The sequence below is a fragment of the Patella vulgata genome, chromosome 2, assembly GCF_932274485.2.
Source record: "Patella vulgata chromosome 2, xgPatVulg1.2, whole genome shotgun sequence".
NCBI classification, from domain to species: domain Eukaryota; kingdom Metazoa; phylum Mollusca; class Gastropoda; family Patellidae; genus Patella; species Patella vulgata.
This window is the reverse complement of record NC_065880.2, coordinates 1,361,638-1,379,037: the sequence shown is the minus strand read 5'-3', so window position 1 is coordinate 1,379,037 and position 17,400 is coordinate 1,361,638.

Below are 17,400 nucleotides of genomic sequence, written 5' to 3'. Positions count from 1 at the left end.
AGACAAATCAGTGCCAGACAAAATGACAGGCACCAGAGGTTTTGTGCCTGACAAAGCCTGAGTCTGTATCTGACATTGTCAGTGACAGGTCCCTTATTTCCAGGCTTGGTCGAAGGTAATATTAGCAATATGATTTTAGTACAATATCTTATGTCAGGTTCTTGATGACAACCCTGTTTCATTCTTCTTTAAACATATCATGTACAAAACTTTACATTACAAACCCTAACCCTAGCTTGTGTTGAGGGAGCCATGATCTTAGCTTGACCTGACACCCTTGGGTGCCAACTCCCAACTAACTTACATGGCCCCTGTCCGGTCTTAACTCAGACGCTCTCGCACGAACGGAATAATCCAAGTTTGATTTCTGCTTATAACCCCACTTCTAGACAAAGGATGATCGAAGAGATTATGCAGATGTCTATATTGCATCATAACTCGGGCCAGGGGTAGTAACTAATAACTTCTACGTGACCGTTGGCCGTGTCAGACCAGTGCCAGTGTCGACCATCCGTGAGTCATAATCTGACAAGGTGTTAATTGACATGTTTCTGAATCATGTCAATTGTGTACCACGTATATCTAGAGAGCGAGAGAGAGAGAGAGAGAGAGATGGGTTTAACGTCCACTGGACACAGACTAGGTCATTTCGGGACTAACATATGGTTTAATTTTATTTCAATAATTCGCTTGCGCGTAGGGCTTTAGCAGTGGGAGGAAACCGGAGGTCCCGGAGAAAACCCACGAGGTTGGACAGGCAACTCTACTCCTTGTCACGTACAACCGGGTTATATCTATAGAATTCTAGTAAATAAAACAAACATTCGCGATGTTGTCTAAGTATTTAACGCAATAGCTTAGATAGCCGAAGAAAAATATTTTAAAAATTGCGATTTCCATTTGACGGTGTATCCATTTCTCAGTTGGTCACAAGAAGGTAATTCTCGATTTAAAGGTTATCCATCATAGTGGGTGCTTACATCAAATATACCTATAAGCCATTTCTTTAATATATTCCGCGATAAGTAGATGACTTTTAATAGGGGTGTCACAATCGGAACAAAATTTGGGGTCGGGTTGTTTCTGAGGCAAAATTTGTCACTGAAGACGATTATGAGATTATTTTACTTCTGTGACGTCATTTTCGGTTGGGGTTTTTCTGATTTCCAAAATGGCCGCCAGAATTTGACGAAAAATTAATTTCCAGATAGTATGGGTGATTATCACGCAAGGTATGGCTTGTAATATATCATATATAAGGTTTTTTAGTAATTGAACTGAAAAAATAATCTCTAAAACTAGTTTCCCCAAATCCAAGATGGCGGAAATTCAAAATGGCGGCCAAAATTTACCTAAAATGGCTGATTTGCCAGATAAAAGTCATTTCACTCTTTGATATGATTTATAATATGTAATTTAAAGGATTTTCAGTGTCACTAAACTTAAAATTAATCTAAATATAACGGGGTTCCAAAATCCAAGATGGCGGAAATTCAAAATGGCGGCCAGAATTTCCCTAAAATGGTCGATTTTTCAGATAATCGTCATTTTTAAGTTTGATATAGCTACCATCTTATGGAGACATAATGTGTGGTGCATTTACGGTCTTATAAAGCTCTATTCTTACATAAAGAATTCTTGATTCGCACGGAAGTGTTTTAGCCGTGATCATTTTAAGTCATGCTTATGCCAAGATCTGGGTAAGTGTTAATTTAACTAGATATCAGAAAAGTACCACGTTTTCATAAATGTACTCTTTAGATAAATTGTACAATATTTATCAGTTCACTAGTTACGTGTTGACCTTTAACATCACACTTAGATCCTGTACGCTTTGTGTCTTACAGTCAATACATGTCATGAAGAACTCTTTAGACATAATTTCGTTTATAATACTTTACTCGTTTCTATTGAGTTGTTTAGCAGAAGTAACCCATGACAACAATATGTTGAGACGACTACGTAACAGAATAGGACGATTCAATGTTATTAAAATAACACAATGACAATTTTAATTTTATTACCAACCCTTTCACAATATTTGAATGAAATATCTCACACAGGGTGTTAATCTGTTTTCAGTTTCTATTCCAATTCAATAAAACATTTAAAACATTTAATACATGTCTTGGCTTGATTCATTATTTACAATTTAATACGTTAATCGTGTATTTTAAATAATACAGTTCAAGAGATCAAAACATTTCCGAATTTATACATTCAACATTACACGTAGACCTAAATGTATTTTTCAAATACGTGTATAAACATTTATATGAAATATATTATAAACAGATATGCTATGACCAGCGTTGCCATTATCTTTATTATTCGACTGGAAAACTCCTGTCATTCACTCTGTCGTTCGACTGATCCATCATTCACGTTGTCATTTCCGAGTCTGAAATTTGGGGTATAGGGGTAGCTCATACCGGGGAGTAACATAGGCCAGGTGGCGTTAGTCTACCACTTCCGGTTTCGGAGTTATGACCCCCGAGCGAAGCCGGGCATTCTTCTAGTATATAAATAAATATATAAATAAATCATCTTCATGGTCATCATCACTATTTAACACCAATCATCGTCGCCTGACAATTACCTTATCTATTCAAAGCGCTTGTTTAGTTTTAAATACTTTTGAACTTTACTAAAACTCACTTTGTTGAACGGGTTACTTTCGCTGGTATCGCCATATAGGAACGCTTTTGTATTTATGGATTTAAATGGGAGGGTATTTAATGTTGAGATACGCTGAGACGAATAATTTGGGCAGTGCAGAAAATAATGGTCGCTGTCTTCTTGAGTATGACCACAACTGCATGTCGGGTTATGTGAAATATGCATTAAAAATCTATGGAAGTTTAGAGCACTTTTACAATTACGAAGTCTGGAATGTATAATCTGAAATTTACGTTCTCCATAGTAACATCTTACTGACATCAATAAATACAAAAATATAAAATGGCTGATTTGTCAGATAAAAGTCATTTCACTCTTTGATATGATTTATAATATGTAATTTAAAGGATTTTCAGTGTCACTAAACTTAAAATTAATCTAAATATAACGGGGTTCCAAAATCCAAGATGGCGGAAATTCAAAATGGCGGCCAGAATTTCCCTAAAATGGTCGATTTTTCGGATAATCGTCATTTTTAAGTTTGATATGGCGAGTGATATGCGATTTAAAGGGTTTTCTGTGTCACTCAACAACCTCTAAAGAAGAGTTTCCAAAATCCAAAATGGCGACCAGAATTTCCTAAAATGAACGATTTTTCAGATAATCGTCATTTTTTCGGTTTTGTATGGCTTGTAATAATGTCCTTTATTAGGTTTTCAAAGTCCACGAACTTGAAAATAACCTCAAAAATGAATTTTGAAAATGAATATTACCTCAAAAATGAATTTTGAAAATGAATATTACATCAAAAATGAATTTTGAAGATGGTAGATGATTGCTTAAAAATACAACAGGACAATCGTGAATTTTCCTATCGGATTGGCTTGTAATAGCAAAGAGTAGTAGTTATTTTGATGGTAACTGGAACTGTTATACTGGATCTCACATAAACAAGATTTAATATTATTCCAGCAAAACAGTGAGGTATATATATCCAGTTGTTAAGAATTTATCTATTGTTTATTCAGAAATGGTTCGAAATAGTGGTTCAGTGAGTAAGACTCGCTAAGAACGAGATCTGGGGTTCGATCCCTATGTTTGCTGAAAAAGTACCTTAGGATTTTCCAGTGTGGTTTCTCCATGTCAGGATGCAGCACCGGGGGCTTCTCGAGAAACCAGGTTTATATGTACACGTTGACGTGCGCATACAAGAACCCTAGACAGTTGGAATTCGAAATAAGAGTACACCATAGTACCACTGTCTGGGCCAATTTTCCTCATAGCACACTGCTTGACGAATATCAATATTTATTAACTTTTGTTCAGAAGACTTATGTCTGGAAACCGTTTGTGGTATCATCTAGACAGATGAATTCATATTTGTCAGTCATGTATTTCATAAAGTGAAAAGTGTAAAATGAATCATCGAAGTCTCTGTGTCCGCAACTTGTGTGGTATGGTATCCACAGATCATATTCGTCTGTAATGTAATGCACACCAAGTTCTAAGTTAAAAATAATCATCACGAAAATAATTGGAAATGCATTTACGACTAGGTATCCCAAAAGTCATCCCCCACGATTTCCTCTTTTCTTATGTGTTGTTCTTACATGTAGAACTTGTTGTGAAATACGTAACTGACGAAAATGACCTGTGGATACAACATCTAGACTATACCACAAAAGTTACTGGACACGGAGTCTTCGATGCAAAAACGGACCACATTACCATTTCTGAACGAATAGGAGAACTTAAATTCTTAATGACTGGATATACCACAAATGATTCTCACTCCGGTAAAATGGTGCAAAGACAAAGGAGATGAAATTAAAAATGCGTCAGTTGGCCCCGTTGTATTGTTATGGGGGTTTTATGCATAAAAACAATTAAGCTACATTTATTGTGTCTTAAGGTTAAATTCTTTGAAATTCTAATTAGCTGACTGGTAAGTTCTGCACATGGTTTATTTATTGACAGGTAGATTCCTGGGTCAGGTCAAATTAAGTTGCCCTTAAAAAAGTGTTACAATTTGCTATTATAAACCAATCCAAGAGAAATATTGATGATTGTCCCTTTTTTTTCTGAAACAATCATCTTCAATTATCAAATTCAGAGAGAAAGAGAGAGAAATGGGGTTTAACGTCCACTCGGCACAAACTAGGTCATTTCGGGACTAACATATGGTTTAATTTTATTTACATAATTGGCTTGTGCGTAGGGGTCTTAAGCAGTGGGAGGAAACCAGAGGACCCGGAGAAAACCCACGAGGTTGGACAGGCGACCCTACTCCTTGCCACGTACAACCGGGGATTCAAAATCACGCCAGTCGACTCAATGACAGACTTTATGATACAGCACGCGCATGCTAACCATTCAGCCATCCAACCCCCCTATCAAATTCAGTGACTCTGAAAACTTAATAGAGGACATATTACAAGCCATATCAAAACAGAAAATTGACGATTATCTTAAAAATTGACCAATTTAGAGAAAATCTGGCCGCCATTTTTTAATTTCCGCCATCTTGGATTTTGGAAACTCTATTTTAGATTGATTTTAAGTTCAATGACATTCAAAACCCTTTAAATTACGTATTACAAACCATATCAAAGAGTGAAATGACTTTTATCTGACAAATCGGCCATTTTAGATAAATTTTGGTCGACATTTTGAATTTCCGCCATCTTGGATTTTGAAAACTCTTTTTTTCTTTAGATTAATTTTAAGTTCAGTGACAGTGAAAACCCTTTAGATTACATATTACAAACCAAATCAAACTGTGAAATGACTTTAATCTGACAAATCGGCCATTTTAGGTAAATTTTAGCCACCATTTTGAATTTCCGCCATCTTGGATTTGGGGAAACTAGTTTTAGAGATTATTTTTCAGTTCAATTACAACAAAAACCTTATATATGATATATTACAAGCCATACCTTGCATGAAAATCACCCATCCTATCTGGAAATTCATTTTACGTCAACTTTTGGCGGCCATTTTGGAAATCAGACAAACCCCAACCGAAAATGACGTCATAGATAAAAAAAATTCTAAAAATCGTGTTCAGCTAGCAATTTCGCCTCTGGAAATTGCTGGCCTGAAATGATTTGTAAAAAAAATGTCTTATTGTGACACCCCTACTTTTAAACGTGGGTGGGATGGGGGGGGGGGGCTGCCAATTGAATACTAGTTTGTTGTTTCGGTGTAATGTTTTCTGGTATCATTATTTGAGGTCTGACCCTGATCCCACACAAAAAGGATATATCTAACGTTATTTTCAAGTGCGATTAGCAAATAAATATGAGTACTATACGTCTTTTATAAGTGATTATGCAAAGCATTTTTACTTTTTATGGATGCTTTGTGTAAGATTTATATGTAGAGGTGATCGTTCTTGCTGTAATAGTTCACAAATAAATAATGAAAAATGATTATATTGAACATGTCATTAAAACTTACCGTATTCTCACCGAAGTTATGAATGTTGGAAGGTTTGACAAGATCTAGCGTAGATTGTTTACTATGGTAGTTAATCGTTACATTTTTGAACTTCACGGGTGTTGGACTGTAAAAATCAACTATCGATATACCACACTAACACTATTTTATGGAATAACAATCACTGGTTTATTAACATGCAACGTTTCGACGATGATACTCTCATCTTTATCAAGTAAATGATAACATATATGTAAAACATCAAGTATTTATATACAGTATAAATGATAACATATATGTAAAACATCAAGTATTTATATACAGTATAAGATATATGTAAAACATCAAGTATTTATATACAGTATAAATGATAAGATATATGTAAAACATCAAGTATTTATATACAGTATAACATATATGTAAAACATCAAGTATTTATATACAGTATAAATGATAAGATATATGTAAAACATCAAGTATTTATATACAGTATAAAAAGAAGCCATAAATATAGATCTTATATATAACTAGCACTGATCAAAGCGATGATGATAAAACCCTAGGTGGTTACAATGTACCGAAGCCATAATTAATCACATATCTATAAAGCAGGAGTACGCCTAATTAGTGTTATTACAATGATACAAATAGGTGTTAAGCATTCATTAGGTGTGCAATAACACACATAGACTATTATTTTAATACCATTGATGTTTAATTTTTAATAATGGCCGATGTTAGATAGTATATGTAGCACTGGATCATATATATATACTTAAATATTAAAGTAACGATTAATATTAAAGGCTAATCAATAAGCATGATTCTGAATGTTATGAATAATAATAATAATAATAATAATGAAAAAATAATCAGTAACCAATCCGATATATAATAATATAGTGAATACAATAAGTGAGAATGGAACAACAATCCTGATAACAAAATGAATTACTGGAAAATTATTGTATCATATGCGTGGGGAAGGTAGACTCCTACATCTCTGTTAAGGGCCGGCTTGTGTCGTCGGATCTGAATACTTTCCATGATTTTCCTTGTCTTCTTAACATGTTGGTTCGCGTTCATCACTTCTACTTTAGACCATTGAATTCTGTGTTTCTTATTGTTTCGCAAGTGTTCAGCGACTGCGGATTTGTTATCTTTGGATAGCGATTGGTGTTCCTTATTTCTAACGCTTAACGGTCTTTTAGTTTCTCCTATGTACTGGTTTTCAAACGAGCAGGTCAGTTTGTATATGCATCCTGTTGGTAGTGGAGGGTTTGATGGGGGGGTTCTTCCCGTTAGCCTTTAGCAGCTGTTTGATTGTGGGTGCCGTGGTAAAACTAGCGTCAATCCCTGCTCTGTTTAGTAATCTTCTTATTTCATATGATGTCTTGTCTATGAACGGATATTGGTTGAAATGGATGAAAACTTCTTTCAAGTGCTGTAATTCTGCTTCTATTTGCGGGGGGTCATGGTACCCGATAATCGATACTATTTAAGTCAAACACATTGCTCAGAAAAACAGACTGACTATCTTCAAGACACTATTTATATACTAACCATAATAAGGTCCAACCTATTACTAACCACACTGAGGACAGAATTATAGGCAATATCCATAGCTCTTGAGTGGCTCATGTCATCCACCGTTCAAAGAGCAGCCATTGTGTCAGGCTCCCTTAGCAGCATAAAGTCAATAATACATGACAAAAAAACCCAACAACACCTAGACCAGACATTATTCAGAATATTTGAGCAAGTGTTTATTCCCTCCGAAACAAAAATAAAACCGTAGAATTTACATGGATACCATCTCATGGTGGCATAGCAGGCAATGAATCCGTAGACAAACTGGCTCGCAAACGACTCGGCCTCTGCGAGACCGAATACTTAAAATATAGCGTTCTGGAATTTAATAGCATCGTCAAAACTAAAATTAAATCAGAATGGAAAATTAAGTTGGCCAGAGCAAATACTTTTAGATTCAATTTATACAACGACCTGGGACCTGTTTCACAAAAACTTAAATCACCTTAAAATCGTCTTAAACTAAAATTCCATCCTAACTTAAGATAGATGCGTTTCACAAAACGATTTTAAGCATTTTAGATAAAATCCACTAAAATAATATTGTAAGTTAAAATTGTATCTTAACTTAAAATAGTGGCGTTTCACAAAACTATTTTAGGGACAATTTTAACTAAAATCAATTTTTAATTTAGGACAGCCGTCACCCTCTCCTAACTTAAAATCACGACATTAACAAACATTGATTAGAGCTACGTTGTGGGATCTATTGTGATATATAGATATATTTGGAATAATGATAATATTGCCAATGGCCCGGGTTATATAATATAAACATACTATCATTCACAAAAATAATTTTCATTCAATTTCTTTTCATTGCATATGAAATATATCTGCGGCCCACCCCTTTATTTTATTGTAAGGCAATATAAGCAATTAGATGACGCCCCAAATTACAACCCCAAGAACAAAAAAACCCTCAAAACCCCAGTAAACAAAACTCTTTGTTACTATTTTATATATTATCATGATTCAAGTATAAATTATACTATTTTCAAATAATTAATAGACCAAAAAAAAAAACCCTAAAAGAAAATCTAAATCAACTGTTCAAACTAGGTCATTTTGGGACTAACGCATTTTTCAATTTTATTTCAATAATTCGCTTGCGCGTAGGGATCTTTTGTAGTGGGAGGAAAGCGGAGGACCCGGAGAAAACCCACGAGTTTGGACGGGCGACCCTACTCTTTGTCACATACAACCTCGGAATCGAAACCCCGTCAGTCCAATAATACTAGATACGCCATATGCAAAGTATTTATGGTTTTGAGGTTATGATGATTTATATAGGAGCTAAGGGTATTTTATATTGGGAAAAAATCATTTTAATTTAGTAAGATAGATAGGCATTATCCAATAAGGAGTGTGGCACTTTGGCATTTTCAAATTATTATTGAAAGTGTCCATGGGACTGAAATTTCAAATCTAGGCATCGGAACATTGGTTATTTCGTGTATTAGTTTAAAAGTTATTAAATATTTTTAAAAATCGACAATACTTTATTCTAGATTAATCGTTTGAGTCAGAAATATCACGTTTGTGACAATTTCTCAATAGTTTCTGTTATCCAAAATACCACAAACTACGAAATTCAAGCGATTTAGTATATCGATACGCATTATCTCTATTGAAGCCTGCGGGTAAATCATATGCCAAGGTCACGAAAGTGACATGCAAGTTCAAGGCCAACCAACTAATTCATTTTAAATCGAATAACACGCAATTAACTTATTTATTTCATCTTTCTACGACTGTCTGACCATGTGCAGACATTGTTACAACGTCTGAAACCCTCCTCATTGGTATTGGAACGGTTAGTTCAACCTGGTAACAGTTTTCAGTTCCGAAGCGTGTATGCTTACGCCCTAAGTGCCCTCGCCGGAATTGTGCACTGCGCGTGCGCAAGCAATTTTAACTAAAATCTATTAAAATTGCATTGCAAGTTACAATCGATCTTCGTGAAACGCATAAAATTTAAAATTTCAGTTTGATTTTAGTTAAAATCGATTTTAGTGATTTTAGTTTAAGTTTTTGTGAAACAGGGCCCTGGTTGTAAAGACGGAGATAAATCACCCATCGCGCAAAATTTGTGCCTTAATAGGCCTACTACGGATTTAATTACTGACCATAAATTTAACCCAGTGAAGTGCGAATGTGGCCACAATTTGACCGTTAATCATGTCTCACCACTGCGTGCAATAAACTCCAAGAAAAAAGATTCCCTGTACGAAGTTTAATGGAAGATGCCAAACGTCAATATACCCTCCAAAATGTACTCTTCCCTCCTCGGAAGATGTCATATAAAGTTTATGAAGCTATCTCAAAATACATAGCAGAATCGGGAATTAACTGTTAAGTTAGTTGCGTTAAAAGAGCACTAGTCAGGGAAAGATAACTGGTTGTGTAGACCAGGTTGGCCACTACGCCACCTGGATGTTTTTTATAATATCAGAATAAATAAACGTTATGATAGGGAACTACATAACTAGTTACAAAGTAAGGAACTATTGTTGTAGGACAGTATGGCGGTTCAGTCTACTGCATGATTTAATATAATATTATACTAGGGAAAAATAATGACAAAATAAAGGAATAGGGACCTACATAACCATTATTAACAATGACAGTGCACATCAGTCAATTTAATTTAACCTGTGTTTAAAAAGTAATCTATTCTTATAAATGGCTCAATTTGTTTAAGTTTTATCAAAATCGGATAAAAATTGTGACCCCTAGAGGGACCACAAGCTAAATTTTAATGCGATTTTTCGTACAATCAGAAATTTACGATCCAACATGCGCGAATATTGAAAGGAAATGATATGTTTAGGATATAAAAATATATATTTTAAGCTTCATCCACAACTTTTGTATTTTAATAAAGTATTTAAAAATACCTTTACACTATTTGTGTACAAGGAGCGACTATTGTCGGGCAGTTTAAGTCCGATGTTCACGGAATTAGAACGGTGATACAGTTGAATGGTTTCTAAAATCAGATAAAAATCATGACCTCTATAAGGACCACAAGCTAAAATGCGATTTTTCGTACAATCGGCAATTTACGATACGACCTGCGCGAATATCGAAAGGAAATTAGATCTTTAGGATATAAAAAAATATATATTTTAAGCTTCATCAAAATCTGATAAAAAATGTGACCCAGCAATGACCTTGGTATTTCATTCTGTTGCACAATTTAAAATCACAATTTTTGGGTACAATAAGGGACCATAAAGTGCCACAATCTAAAAATGCGATTGTTCGTACAATCAGGGTCCATAATCCAGAACGTTGCAGTCCGATATGCGCAAATATCAAAGTTAAAAAAAGAGACAGTGTAATTGTCGTAGAATGGTGAACAAAATGTCTGTATTTGAGAGACTTGGTACTAAATCTGTGCAGAACCTTGTATATAGAGAGTCTGGCCATCTGACGTCATGGGCGCCATTTTGTTACCCATTCTAATGTACAACGTGTGATCGATTTATATGTTTTAGATCTGGACAAATGTATTTTTATGTTCACTCAAGTGTAGGGGTAGACAATAATGTCGATAAATCAATTAATTACAATATGTAAATTTTATTTATAATGTTCATTCTTTTTTTTTTTTTAACATTAAAAATACCGCAATAATAATCCTACCTGGATCTCTTCAAACTAAAGCATAAGTCCACTCCCAATCGAGTCAGTATATAGAAGCTGAAAATAATAGATATCGGCAACGTGAGTCTTGTTTATTATAGAAGCTGAAAATAACAGATATCGGCAACGTGAGTCGTGTTTATTTACCACTCTGTAAATTGACTTTTGTGACGCTACAGGATTCAAATCCCTTCAATACTTCTAGTCACGGATAACACAACCTTAAAACAACGGTGGTACTTTTTACCGCCGACCACCGCCGACTACCGCCGACCACATGCTTTTTACCGCCGACCGTCGTGTAATTACCGCCGACCAAATACTTTTTACCGCCGACCGCATTGTAATGACTTTCAACCGTAATATAATTACCGCCGACCAAATACTTGTTACCGCCGACCAAATGCTAAATGATTCCTTGTTACCGCCGACTATTTTACGGTTGTTTTATTTTTTTTATAAAGAAGAATACAAGAATGTTATTTTTTATTTGAGGTGTAATTACGCACAACTGTCGAAAAACATTCATATATATATACCGCCGACCAAATGCTTTTTACCGCCGACCGTCGTGTAAATACTTGTTACCGCCGACCAAATGCTAAATGATTCCTTGTTACCGCCGACTATTTTACCGTTAAGTTTTATTTTTTTTTAAAAAAAAGAATACAACAAGAATGTTATTTTTTATTTGAGGTGTAATTACGCACAACTGTCGAAAAACATTCATATATATATACCGCCGACCAAATGCTTTTTACCGCCGACCGTCGTGTAATTACCGCCGACCAAATACTTTTTACCGCCGACCGCATTGTAATGACTTTCTACCGTAATATAATTACCGCCGACCAAATACTTGTTACCGCCGACCAAATGCTAAATGATTCCTTGTTACCGCCGACTATTTTACCGTTAAGTTTTATTTTTTTTTTAAAAAAAGAATACAACAAGAATGTTATTTTGTATTTGAGGTGTAATTACGCACAACTGTCGAAAAACATTCATATACATATACCGCCGACTACCGCCGACCAAATGCTTTTTACCGCCGACCGTCGTGTAATTACCGCCGACCAAATACTTTTTACCGCCGACCGCATTGTAATGACTTTCTACCGTAATATAATTACCGCCGACCAAATACTTGTTACCGCCGACCAAATGCTAAATGATTCCTTGTTACCGCCGAATATTTTACCGTTGTTTTATTTTTTTTATAAAAAAGAATACAACAAGAATGTTATTTTTTATTTGAGGTGTAATCACGTACAACTGTCGAAAACATTCATATATATATTTTACTTTTTACCGCCGACCAAATACTTTTTACCACCGACCAAATGCTTAATGATTCCTTGTTACCGCCGACTATTTTACGGTTCTTTTTTTTTATAAAAAAGAATACAACAAGAATGTTATTTTGTATTTGAGGTGTAATCACGTACAACTGTCGAATAACATTCATATTTATTTTAAAGAATATGGAAGGACAAAACTACAATTTAGATATTGAAGGGCAAATTGATCAAGATTGTTTCAGCTACTGGTTATAAATAAATAACATTTTAGGCCTATCTTCTATTAGTGCGAACACTTCTACACCTTTTGGTTTGATGGGTTTTTTGGGCTGGTAATTTTGCTTTCTTTACTACACAAAATTTTTTGTTTGTTGAACAAATAATTTCTTCTTCGTCGCGCTTCCTTTTCGAGTCTTTAAGAAAATTTGCAAAACTTTTTTCTTTTTGCTCTTCGCTGAAACAGCGCCACTTTTGTTCGGAAACAGAATATGCTTTATAGCGACCACAAAGTTCATAATCTCCAGAAAAATACAGGGTAGATCTTAAATTAATTAATTGAAAATTCACACACATATACAGCTTCTCGATTAATTCCGGAGCCTTTTGGGGTTTCCAGTCAATGGCACATTTAAAAATATGGTTTGCGGATTCCGCGTTGTTATTTGTCCATAATTTGACTTCGTCACCTTTTCTCTTTGGTATATAAACGAACTTTGTTATTCTAGCTTTCACGCTTTCAAGGTACTTTTGTAGGTCTGGGTATTTTTCGTACACGGTTGAGATGTCATGCTTTCTTCTTTCAAAGTCTATCGTGTCGTTTGCACACGCAAGTCCTTCAGTTCCAAAGAACTTATCTACAATTTGGGATCGCTCATTAAGTCCCACTTTATTTTGTAAGTGAAATATTATACTGTCTTTAATATGCTTGGTCGGCGGTGAAAAGTATTTGGTCTGCGGTAATTTCACGACGGTCGGCGGTAAAAGTATTGGTCGGCGGTAGTCGGCGGTGGTCGGCGGTAAAAAGTACCACCCTTTAAAACAATGTGTTCCATTCCATCATCCCTAATATTGTAGACATTTGCCTTCGAGACGAGACCTACAATTTCTAATCATTTTGATAGATATGTCAGACAAGAGTTGTAAGTTCTTAACTTGACATTTTACTGCCCCTCAACTACCGGTGCATCTTTTCTTTTCAGGTAATGGACAAATGGGTAAACGTGGATTTACTAGCAATTATTATCCATCCGACCTTTATACTACCTGTGCAGGTATAAACAGATGCGACGATCCACACCACGTTTTTATGATAACTAACGTTACAGTGGGATATTACTATGAAACAAAAGATCAAATTTGTTGTCAGAGGATACCAGATAATATCTGTACTGTAGAAGTAAATGAAGAGGATCGTCTTGGATATGTTTATGTGTATATATCAGAATGTGTATTATCTAATAGCTATTATATAGATCTGATTTATGATTATAGTGTATCACGTAACACCTGTTCATCTCACAGTTTAATATCCTTCATTCAATATATGTATATAGTAAGTATTCATTTATCACTAATCAAATCTCTAAATAATCTCATTTAAACTCGTCCGACCGTTAAGTCAAGAATACCACGGGAACAAATCCAAGAAACTCTGTATATTTACAACCGGCTTCGTAGTTTGCATAAGGGACGCTTATCTAATACACACTTAATTACACGTGCTAAATGTTTCCATATTGTCGATATTCCAATCATAATTATCAGCTATTTGTTTTGTTTCGCTTTCTATATTTCCACCACCATTTGACGATGTAACGAATTTGCTATGGGTTATATTAAGTTCGACTGGGGTCACCTTTCCTTATAAGGCGTTAACAGCATTGCATATCCTTTCACTGGCTAGATCCAGTGGTACCTTCTCTATTGTTGGCTTGGCTTAATTCTTACTCTAAACTTTGTGATCAGATTTATTTTTCTATTAAATTTCTCTGACCTGTTATGATATTCGATAGAACAAAGCACACACATATCTAAAATTAAGATGATCAAACACCGGACTCTGATGATTATATTTCAGATACATCAATTATGAATATGACCAAACCTGGGATAAACCACAACTTGGAGAACATCTCTTTGACTAGAGGGGGAGGAGGAGGTTCTCCTCTCATCGACGACCATTTTTACTGTAGTTGTGAGATTACAGCTGATGATAATGATGTATATATTGATACCAGGGTCTCGTTTCTTGGACTTAAAGTTGGTTTATATAATGGTAGTTTGACGATTTATAGTCGAGATTATACAGTTCGTTATGACACCAACAACATGGACATGACACCTGTTGATATTGCGGGTTACAAATATCTGATTTATAAACAATTAAAGCCGACAAAGGGACCAATACACCTGGTTTATGAAGGTGACAAACTGGAGGACTATTATGAAAGAATATGGATTGATTTTAAAGGTAAAGAATAAATATGGATACTTAGAGACATCCCAATAATCGATTGGTACACGGCGTGAATGATCATGCTTTGCAAGTATTATTGTATTTTGTTCTCAGAAACAGAAAGATGGCAACGTGAAGTCAATCGGGGTTTAAACTTTTAATGGTCATGTTTAATAGGAATTGATGGTTAAAGCATTGTTAGGGCGTCATCCTTTGTTTTTATCATCCATTTTATGGTGGGGTGTATCAGCGGATCTTTCACACGCTAAAATGTGTCCACTTATTGTCTGCTATTAGATTGTTTTTTACTTCAGATACTTTGGGAAAGCAGATGTTTGTATCCGGGTTGTATGTTATAGAGCCCCAATGTTGGAAACTATGAAATACAGTATATATAAAGAAGGAAAATTAAAAATTATTTTATATCGTATAAAGTCCAACTGTTATTATACACCACCAGTATTTAACGTTCCACCATCAGTAATAAAAGGTAATTTCATAAGCCCAACAGACATTATAAGATATAATTCAGTTTGACAATATTTTATTAAGAAGTCCCCCTAAAGACGATATAACATTTTACCCCTGGTTCTTAATACGCGGCAGCAAATTGACAGTTCTGGGATCTAATATTAAATGGGCATATACAGATAGAACATTAAAGAGGCGTATACAGATATAATATAAAATGGACATATCAAATAGATTCTATGAGAAGACACGTAAATGGGAGATGTTTAATCGTTTCGGAAAACCTTTCATTTTTTACTTAGGAAGTCTGGATTATTTGGGTTTTTAATTTAAAAGTTTTGCGTGTTACCCCCATTATTTTGAATAAATTAGGCACTATGGGTTTTGTAACTGAAATCTGGTTAATTCTGATCATAAATCAGTTACCGCTTTGAAAGGAAGTAAAAGGGGGTTTTACTGCTTCACAAAACGATAGTCCCGTCACCATCAGGCCTGAACTTGACTGCACAGCGTATTTACCTCATGTATGTGGCGAGACTGTTTTGACCTAGTGTGGAAGTAGGGTATCATATTGAGAGAAGGAAGGAAGATAATATTGGCAGGTGTTAGAAAGTATAGTACCTTGGAAGTAAGGTATGTAAGTCTGGTAAGAGGTATGAATTGTGGAGTCGAGAAGAAGTAAGTATTGGAAGTTATGCACGGGACAGTAAATAAGGAAATGTAAGTATTGGAACTTATTACAGGTCGTTCAGACAAGGATGATCCCATGTGGCCATGGCCGTAAAAAATATGTCAAACACATCATGAAGTAATATTTAACAAATCATGTTTATTCATGAGCACGATCGTCATAAAAGGCGTGGTAATAGCGCACTTTAATCATCGTAAGTGCTTGAATTGTGTACACTTTAATGTAAGTTAAGCTTGGCACAAAGAAGGAATCGTAGCAGCAGATGATACTGAAGATCGTCCGGGAAGTAGATGTTCAAAAGCATCATCGAACATTAATTTATATAGAATGCTCCCATCTGATGTCTAGACGATGTCTAGTTCTGGTGACTACCTCTCAAGAATTATAACTTTTTAACAACTACAGTAATCACAACCTTTTAACTAATTAGAAAGGTGAGAATCGTGGCCGTGAGGGAACTTGGTCATACATGTTAATGTTACAAATGTCATCATTTGTCGACAGAATATGCCGCCATTATGGTGAGGTTAACCATAGAGCTGACAGTTCTCGCTATATCAGTTCCTGTTGCTTGTGGTTGGCCTATAGTAGGCGTGAGTCAAGCCCTTGTCTGTTTTAAAACCATTTTATAATTCTTACACCCATCTCACAAATTATAAATAATATTTATTAGTTAATAAACAAATTTAATATTGTTTTTAAATCATTTACATATAATGAATAAACCGACATCCGTCTGTGTACATATTGGTGTGCATGTAAAATAACCATTGACAGTTGAAAATCGAGAAAGAGGTTCATGGAAAGGCCGCTATCTGGGTAAAAGTCTCCTACCTCACATTGTCCATAAAACCATAGAAATAAAAATTACAATATGTTTGTTGCTAACTGTCAGCAGTCTCTTTACACGCTTGCCCCTGTATTCACGACTAGACCTCTGTTTTTCATACCATCCAAACTACTAAGGTCAGGTGAAGGTCAGGCTTAGTATTCTAATTGGTTTACCTAACGCTGTTGCGAAGTGCTTTGCTTGAATTTATCCGGGCGATTCAAGTGCCCTTTCCTTCGACCACAAGGTGTCCATATCAATTTTCTCCCCGAATTCAGTGTATTCTTTCAGTTTTATATTTGGAGATTTTCAATTTTATTTTCGGGTCTGAGGCTAGCGCCTCTGCTATAATCTA